This window comes from Adiantum capillus-veneris, chromosome 10 (assembly GCF_014529385.1).
Source record: "Adiantum capillus-veneris isolate H3 chromosome 10, ASM1452938v2, whole genome shotgun sequence".
NCBI lineage: Eukaryota > Viridiplantae > Streptophyta > Polypodiopsida > Polypodiales > Pteridaceae > Adiantum > Adiantum capillus-veneris.
The window spans coordinates 130,997,756-131,005,190 of record NC_140940.1 but is presented as its reverse complement, the minus strand read 5'-3'; positions in this window follow the sequence as shown (position 1 = coordinate 131,005,190).

Sequence of the window (7,435 nt, the reverse complement as noted above, 5' to 3'; positions counted from 1 at the left end):
TAAAGCTTCTTAACTCATGAACGTTCCTTGGTTTAGGCCATCCTTTTATTACCTCTAACTTTGATGGATCCATTTGGATGCCATCTTGAGAGATAATGTCACCTAAATATTGAATTTCTTGTAAGAAAAATTCACTTTTCTTTCAATAAACATAAAGTTAATGCTCTCTTAAAACTTGAAATATTACCTGGAGGTGTTGCTTGTGTTCGTCTAATGAATTAGAGTAGATGATGATATCATCAAAGAACACTCCCGTAAAGGTTCGGCGAGGCCTGAATAGCTTCTCCATCAAGCGGTTGAATGTGGCTGGTGCATTGGTCAAGGCAAAATACATGACAATGTAATTGTAAAGACCAAACGTAGTGCGAAATGTGAAGGAGTATGAGCGGAAGTGCGACGCGAGAGAGAGAGTGCGAGAAGAAGAGCACCATGATATGGTGAACTCGCTCTACTGTAATGTGTAGAGCATAGTGAGTTCTTATTAGGTTTTTACAAAAGAATATGTGTACATACCTGGCGGCCCGCCCACTTACCTGGGCGACCACATTGGGCTTTATACCCCAACAACCTCCCACTTAAAGTCCAATGTGGTACTTTAAGTGTGAGAGAAGCTACTATACAAGCTAATATACAAGAGATGTAGAGAAGTGATGTACTACCCTACACCTAACTGCTTGCGAAAATGCGCAAAGCTCTCTGAGGGAAGTCCTTTTGTAAGTAGATCAGCAGGATTTTCTGTGGTGTGAACTTTGACAAGCTGAAGTTGCTTATCCTCGAGCATTTCCCTGATGAAATGATACTTCACATCCACATGCTTTGTCTTTGAGTGATAAACTAGATTGCGAGCCAATTGTATAGCACTTTGACTATCACAATATAACACAGGCATCTCTTCTTTGATTCCCAAATCTGTTACTAGCCGATTAAGCCAAATTGATTCTTTGCATGCCTCTGATGCTGCAACATATTCAGCCTCTATAGTAGACTGAGTAACACAATCTTGTAATCTAGAACGCCATGATACTGCTCCACCAGCCAATGTAAAGACATACCCTGACGTAGACCTTCTGTTGTCTAAGTCACCTGCATAATCTGAGTCTGTAAAACCCTTTACACTTAGCTCCTAACTCCCATAGCATATACGCATACTCTTTGTAGCTTTCAGGTATCTCAATATTCCTTTCACTGCCTCCCAATGTTTCTTGCCTGGTTTTGACATGTATCGACTTACTACTCCCACTGCAAATGCAATGTCTGGGCGAGTAGAAATCATTCCATACATCAAACTACCCACTGCAGACGCATATGGAATCTTATCCATTTCAGCCTGTTCTTCCTCAGACACAGGACAATCTTGTTTGCTAAGTTTCACATATGGTGGCAATGGAACACTCAGTGCCTTTCCCTTCTCCATATTGAAACATTGCAAAACCTTGTCAATATACTCTGTTTGAGATAACCAAATCAACTTCTTTGATCTGTCTCTCTCAATGCGCATACCAAGTATATGACTTGCCTCACCCATGTCTTTCATGTCAAACGATTTTGCCATCTTTGACTTCAAAGCTGAAATTTCTTCCAAGTGCTTGCCAGCAATCAACATGTCATCCACATACAAAATAAGGATCAGCCAACTACCATCCTTAGCCTTCTTTGTATATAGACAGTGATCGAACTCACTACGTTTGTAGCCTTGAGAAAGCATAAACTTGTGGAATTTATGGTACCATGCCCTCGGTGATTGTTTTAAGCCATAAAGACTCTTTAACAACTGGCATACCCAATCTTCCTTGCCTTTCTCAACAAACCCTTCTGGCTGCTGCATGTAAATTTCCACATCTAAATCACCATTCAAGAACGCTATCTTGACATCCATTTGGTGCAACACCAAATCTAATATGGCAACCAATGCCAGAAAGCATCTCAATGTAGTCATCTTGACCACCGGAGAGAAGACTTCATCAAAGTCAATGCCTTGTTCTTGCTTAAAGCCCTTGGCAACAAGCCTTGCTTTGTACTTTGGTTGACTATCATGAGCGGTGATCTTATACCTGTAAACCCATTTACAAGGTAGAGCCTTTTTGCCCTGTGGTAATTTAACTAGCTTCCATGTCTTGTTTTATGCAAAGCTGTCATCTCTAACTGCATGGCCAATTGCCAATTCCCGGAGTCCTTCATTTGCACTGCTTCCTTGTAACATGAAGGCTCATTGCAATCAGTCAACATGACATAGTTCATAGATGGAACAAACCGATCAGGAGGTCGCGTGACACGTCCAGATCTACGCACAATAGGTGGCTCAGGCTCAACCACAACGTGTGGTTCCACTCTATCCTGTCCTTGCTCCTCTTGAGCCCTGACATTTTGTCTTGCACATGCAGGTCCATCTTCTTGGAAGACAACTCTTCTAATCTCCTCAACCCTCTCTGGTTTAGAATGATATTTGGATTCATTAAAGTGAACATCATTGTTGCGGACAACCTTTCTGGATTCGGGATCCCAAAGTCTGTACCCCATTCACCAAAATTACCATAGCCTAGAAAGATGCACTTTCTACTCTTTGGCTCAAGTTTGTTCCTAAATTCCTTTGGAACGTGAGTATATGCCTCACAGCCAAAGACTCTGAGATGCTTGTATGAGGGCATTTTGCCTGACCATACCATCTCTGGCACTGAATCCTTCTGCAAAACCTTGCTAGGAGATCTATTTACAAGATGAACAGCTGTTGATACAGCTTCAGCCCAAAAGCCATTTGGTAGTTGTGCATTAGACAACATACTTCTGACCTTCTCTTGTATGGTCCTATTCATCCTCTCAGCAACACCATTTTGAGGAGGATTGTAAGGAGCAGTAAGTTCATGTTTTATACCTTTTGACTCACAAAAGTCATGAAAGGCCTTTGACACATACTCTCCACCATTGTCAGCGCGTAAGCATTTAAGCTTCTTGCCACTCTGATTCTCCACAAGTGTCACAAACGTTTTGAAAACACTAAACGCTTCATCCTTGTGCTTGAGAAAGTAAACCCATACTTTCCTCGAGTAATCATCTATAAATGTCATAAAGTAAGAAGCTCCCCCTAGAGATAGGTTAGGCATAGGTCCACACAAATCACTATGAACAAGTGCCAACTGTGTATCTCTTCTACTGCTTCTATGCTTATGTGGCTGCTGTGTTTGCTTACCATACAGACAATGTTCACAGAATTCAAAATCATTAAATGAAAAGCCAGGCAAATAACCAGAACGAGACAAGATTTCCATTCCCTTCTTGGACATATGTCCTAACCGGCTATGCCACAAAGAAATGTTCGGCTGCTCGGTTACATTGATTACATTTTTAGAGACATTTGATACATAAATCATGTAAAGTCCTCCAGACTTTAATCCATGTGCTACTGACATAGAACCCTTGGATATCTTCCACATGTTCTGTCCAAAAGTGGTGACGTAGCCAGCATCATCAAGTAAACCTGTGCTGATCAAGCTCTTTGTAATTGCGGGAATTAACATGTCTCACATTCTTCAGCGTGAAAGAAGAGCCATTTTGAAACTTCAATTGAACATCTCCAACACCTAAGATCTCACATGTCTGCCCATTGCCTAGCCGAACATGATCTTTAGTGGGCACATAAGAGGTAAACCACTCCTTGTTTGGAGACACATGAAGTGATGCCCCTGAGTCTATAATCCAGTCAGTCAGTGCATTTCCATCAGATGCTGTAAGAAGAGCTGAGTCCATTGTATTCTTCAAGAAGTAGATGTCTCTTGACACTAGACTGTCATCCACTGCAACAGTGTTTGTCACATTTATTTCTTGAATCTTCACTGAGGACTTGTTCTTCTCACCATGGTCTTCAGCTTTCTCTTTGCCTTTTTCTGCTTTCCATTCTCTGCAGTCTCTTTTCATGTGACCCTTCTTGCCACAATGGTAGCATTCTATGTCACTATTGCCTTTAGCACTGCGGGACTTGCTACGAGACTGATTCCTCTTTCCACCTTTGTACTTTTCTTTGGTCCTTCCCCTGACAACTAAGGTTGTTCCTTTGCCTTTGTCCATTGTCTTTCTATTGGTTTCTTCAGTAAGCAGACTTCCTTCTACACCTGCTATGTTCAAACCATCTGGAGGTGCAGAATTACTCAAAGCTGTGCGAAAAGTGTCCCAACTTTCCGGCAATGTGATCAGCAGGAACATAGCTCTAACAGGTTCATCAAACTTGACACCTTGAGCTGACAACTGACTATAGATTGGGTTGAATTCATTCAGATGATTGGACATAGGTGTCCCTTCTTTCATCTTCAAGTCAACAAGCTTCTTAAGCCAGTATACTTGTGAAGCTGCACTCTGCTTCTCATAAAGATCCCTCAGCTTTAACCATGCTTGATAAGCCGACATCTCGTCTGCTACATTGAAGTAAACGCTTTCTGCCAAAGTCAGCATAATGGTAGAAAGTGCCAATTCATCCATTTCGCTCCATTCATCTTCATCCATATCTTCTGGTTTTATCCCCTTGAGCTTTATAGGTTTTATCTGCTTCTTTTGTACCAACACGTGCCAAATCTGCTTCTTCCACAATGGGATTTTGGTTCCATCCAGCTTCTTGATATTGTAAAGAGCAGTGTCCTGTGATCCAGCCATAGCTACGCTTCACAATGGTTTACTTTCCTGGGAAAAATTCGGCAGAGTTTCCCCTGTAAACTGACCTCTGAACCAATATCAACCTGTCAAATGAACCAAGAAAGCTTCAGATTCTGCATAAATTTCGGCAGAGTCTCCTTTGTAAAATGGCTCTGGTGTACTCAAAAACAGACCAAAAACAGCTCAAAAAACACTGTCTCTCTGACACTGTAAGCTGCGGGTAAACCTGTCCTGCACCTGTACTGTCTGTCACTATCCTGTAAGCATAGACTGTGACAATGCCTCAACGGTAGTAAAGCAAAGATGCAATCCCAACTGTCTAACTCACAGTCAATACATCCTAGCTGCCTATCTAAGAGTGCTCGAGGGATCGCTCCAAGACCTGTATCACCGAAAGGATCTCAACATTCGAGAATCCACGAGCTCAATAAAACCTCACTCGACCCTCAACAAAGGCTGCAGTAAATCTGACAGTACATAGACTTCCCACAAAGTCATACATCCACAAATTTCCCACTATATGTTGTAACCGCTGCGGCGGTTGTTTGCTACGTGACTCACAGCCAGCAAACCCTCAACAAACATACATCATCTCTGACAATACATCCCATGTGGAAGTACCTGCAATGTCAAGATGAAATCTGGAATATCAAGCAGCAAACACAAGATACCTGATGAACTACTGGATGTCGCCTACAGTCTGTGTGTAGATGCGCCCGTGTTGTATGTGACACGCCTCCAAGAACTGTGAGCCGTCCTTCGATGTGTAGACAGCCACAAATCAACACTTTGGGAGTGTCGATATCCTAAGCACCTGCAGTCGTACGCCGAAAACCCAAATTTGCAGAGTCGGATCTGCACCCGCTGAGCCCACGTAGTCGAAAATGGCCTGCGCAGAACTTTGTCGAAGCTGAACGGTGACCGAGATGACCTCAGAATGAAATTCTGAGCACACCAAGCCCTATGTGCTTACCCACAAGATTTGGGGCCGTGTCTTTGCCTGTCGAATTTCACTCCAATCTGAGCTGGTGACTCTAGCCTCCTGCAGTGCTGCTCGGAGCCTCGATCTGAGCTCTGATACCAGTTGAAGGAGTACGAGCGGAAGTGCGACGCGAGAGAGAGTGCGAGAAGAAGAGCATGACGATATGGTGAACTCGCTCTACTGTAATGTGTAGAGCATAGTGAGTTCTTATTAGGTTTTTACAAAAGAATATTTGTACATACCTGGCGGCCCGCCCACTTACCTGGGCGACCGCATTGGGCTTTATACCCCAACAAAATGCAATATTTACAATGTCTTGATCAACTATCCTTATTTGATGATAGCCACTTTTTAGGTCAATCCTACTGAAGTAGGTGGACCCTTGTAGCTTATCAAATAGGTCTTCTACCCATGGAATGGGAAACCTATTCTTGATAGTGATCCTATTTAGTGATCTATAGTCGGCACACATACGATATGTGCCGTCTTTCTTTTTCACTAGTAGCACAAGAGAACAAAATGGAGATGAACTAGGCCTAACCATGCCCTTCTCGACTAACTCATGCACTTGCCGCATAATCTCCTCTTGTTGAGCTTGAGAAACTCTATAAGGAGGTTTGTTAGGCGGTGAACTTCCTGGAAGAAGTTCAATTGCATGGTCATCATTACCTCGTTTAGGAGGTAGCTCACAAGGGATGTCGTCAATAAAGACATCTTGAAACCCCTTGAGAAAATTGGATAACTCTAATTTCTTTTGTTTGTGTATATTTTCTTTTGCTAAAACATTAGGTTCATTTTGAAAATCTTTAACAAACATCATGTACACGGAAATAGAGCTCTTTATTGACTTGTTGAAAGCTTGTGTATGCACAATGGGTATAGTGTTACCCATTTCCTTAGCATCTATATACATATCTTTTTACCTGAACTTAAAGGAGATTCTCCTTCCAGGGAATTTAACATTGGCAGCCATGCAATCAAACCATGGTGCCCCTAGGATTACATCCTCATGCTTGAGAGGAGACATAAAGAAGTCCTCTTTGTCCACATAGCTTTGGACATGGAGCCTCAATTTCTAGATTAAGGGAGTGACTGAAGCTTCTTGCCCCTTGAAAGCACCGTCTGTGGGTAGGACATCTCCCATCTCTTAGGCTTGTATGCCTAGCTTGGTGGCCAACTCTATAGGTATAAAATTGTGAGTAGAACCAGGGTCAAAGAGAATAAAAGCATCATGTTCTCTTACCTTTCCCCAAGCATGGCATAGAGGAGATCCTTTGTGGTGAATTTCCTCCTCTTGGATTTCGACCAAGGTAGCTCTAGGAGGTTCATGGCAGGTGTTCTTTTGGGACAAGCGCGGTACGCATGCCCTTTCTCACCGCACTTGAAACAGTGGTTATCCTTGCGATAACGCTCAAGCTCTTCAGGAGAGAGTTTATTTTTGCCTTTAGAAACCCCCTTCTCTTTAGCTTTGTTGGAGTTGCCCTTAGGAGACTTTTGGGCATTGTCCTTCCCCTTAGGCTCATTGGAACCCTCGTTTTAAGTGGACTTCGAATTTCTTTAAGCCCCCGTTTGGAAATTGATTCGAGAGGCCACCGTAGTATGGTGTACAACCGCCGATATGGTGCGTGGCCTTTGGGAGTTGACATACTCTACCATTTCTTCAGTTAAGCCCGCACAAAATTGTTTCTTAATTTGCTCTCCAAAATCCAACTTCTTGAAGACAGTGGCTTTGAGTTGTAAATCGCAAAACTTGTCTACATATTTGTGAATGGATTCTAGGGAGAGAGCTTCAAGCTTCGCCACATTAGGAAGAGG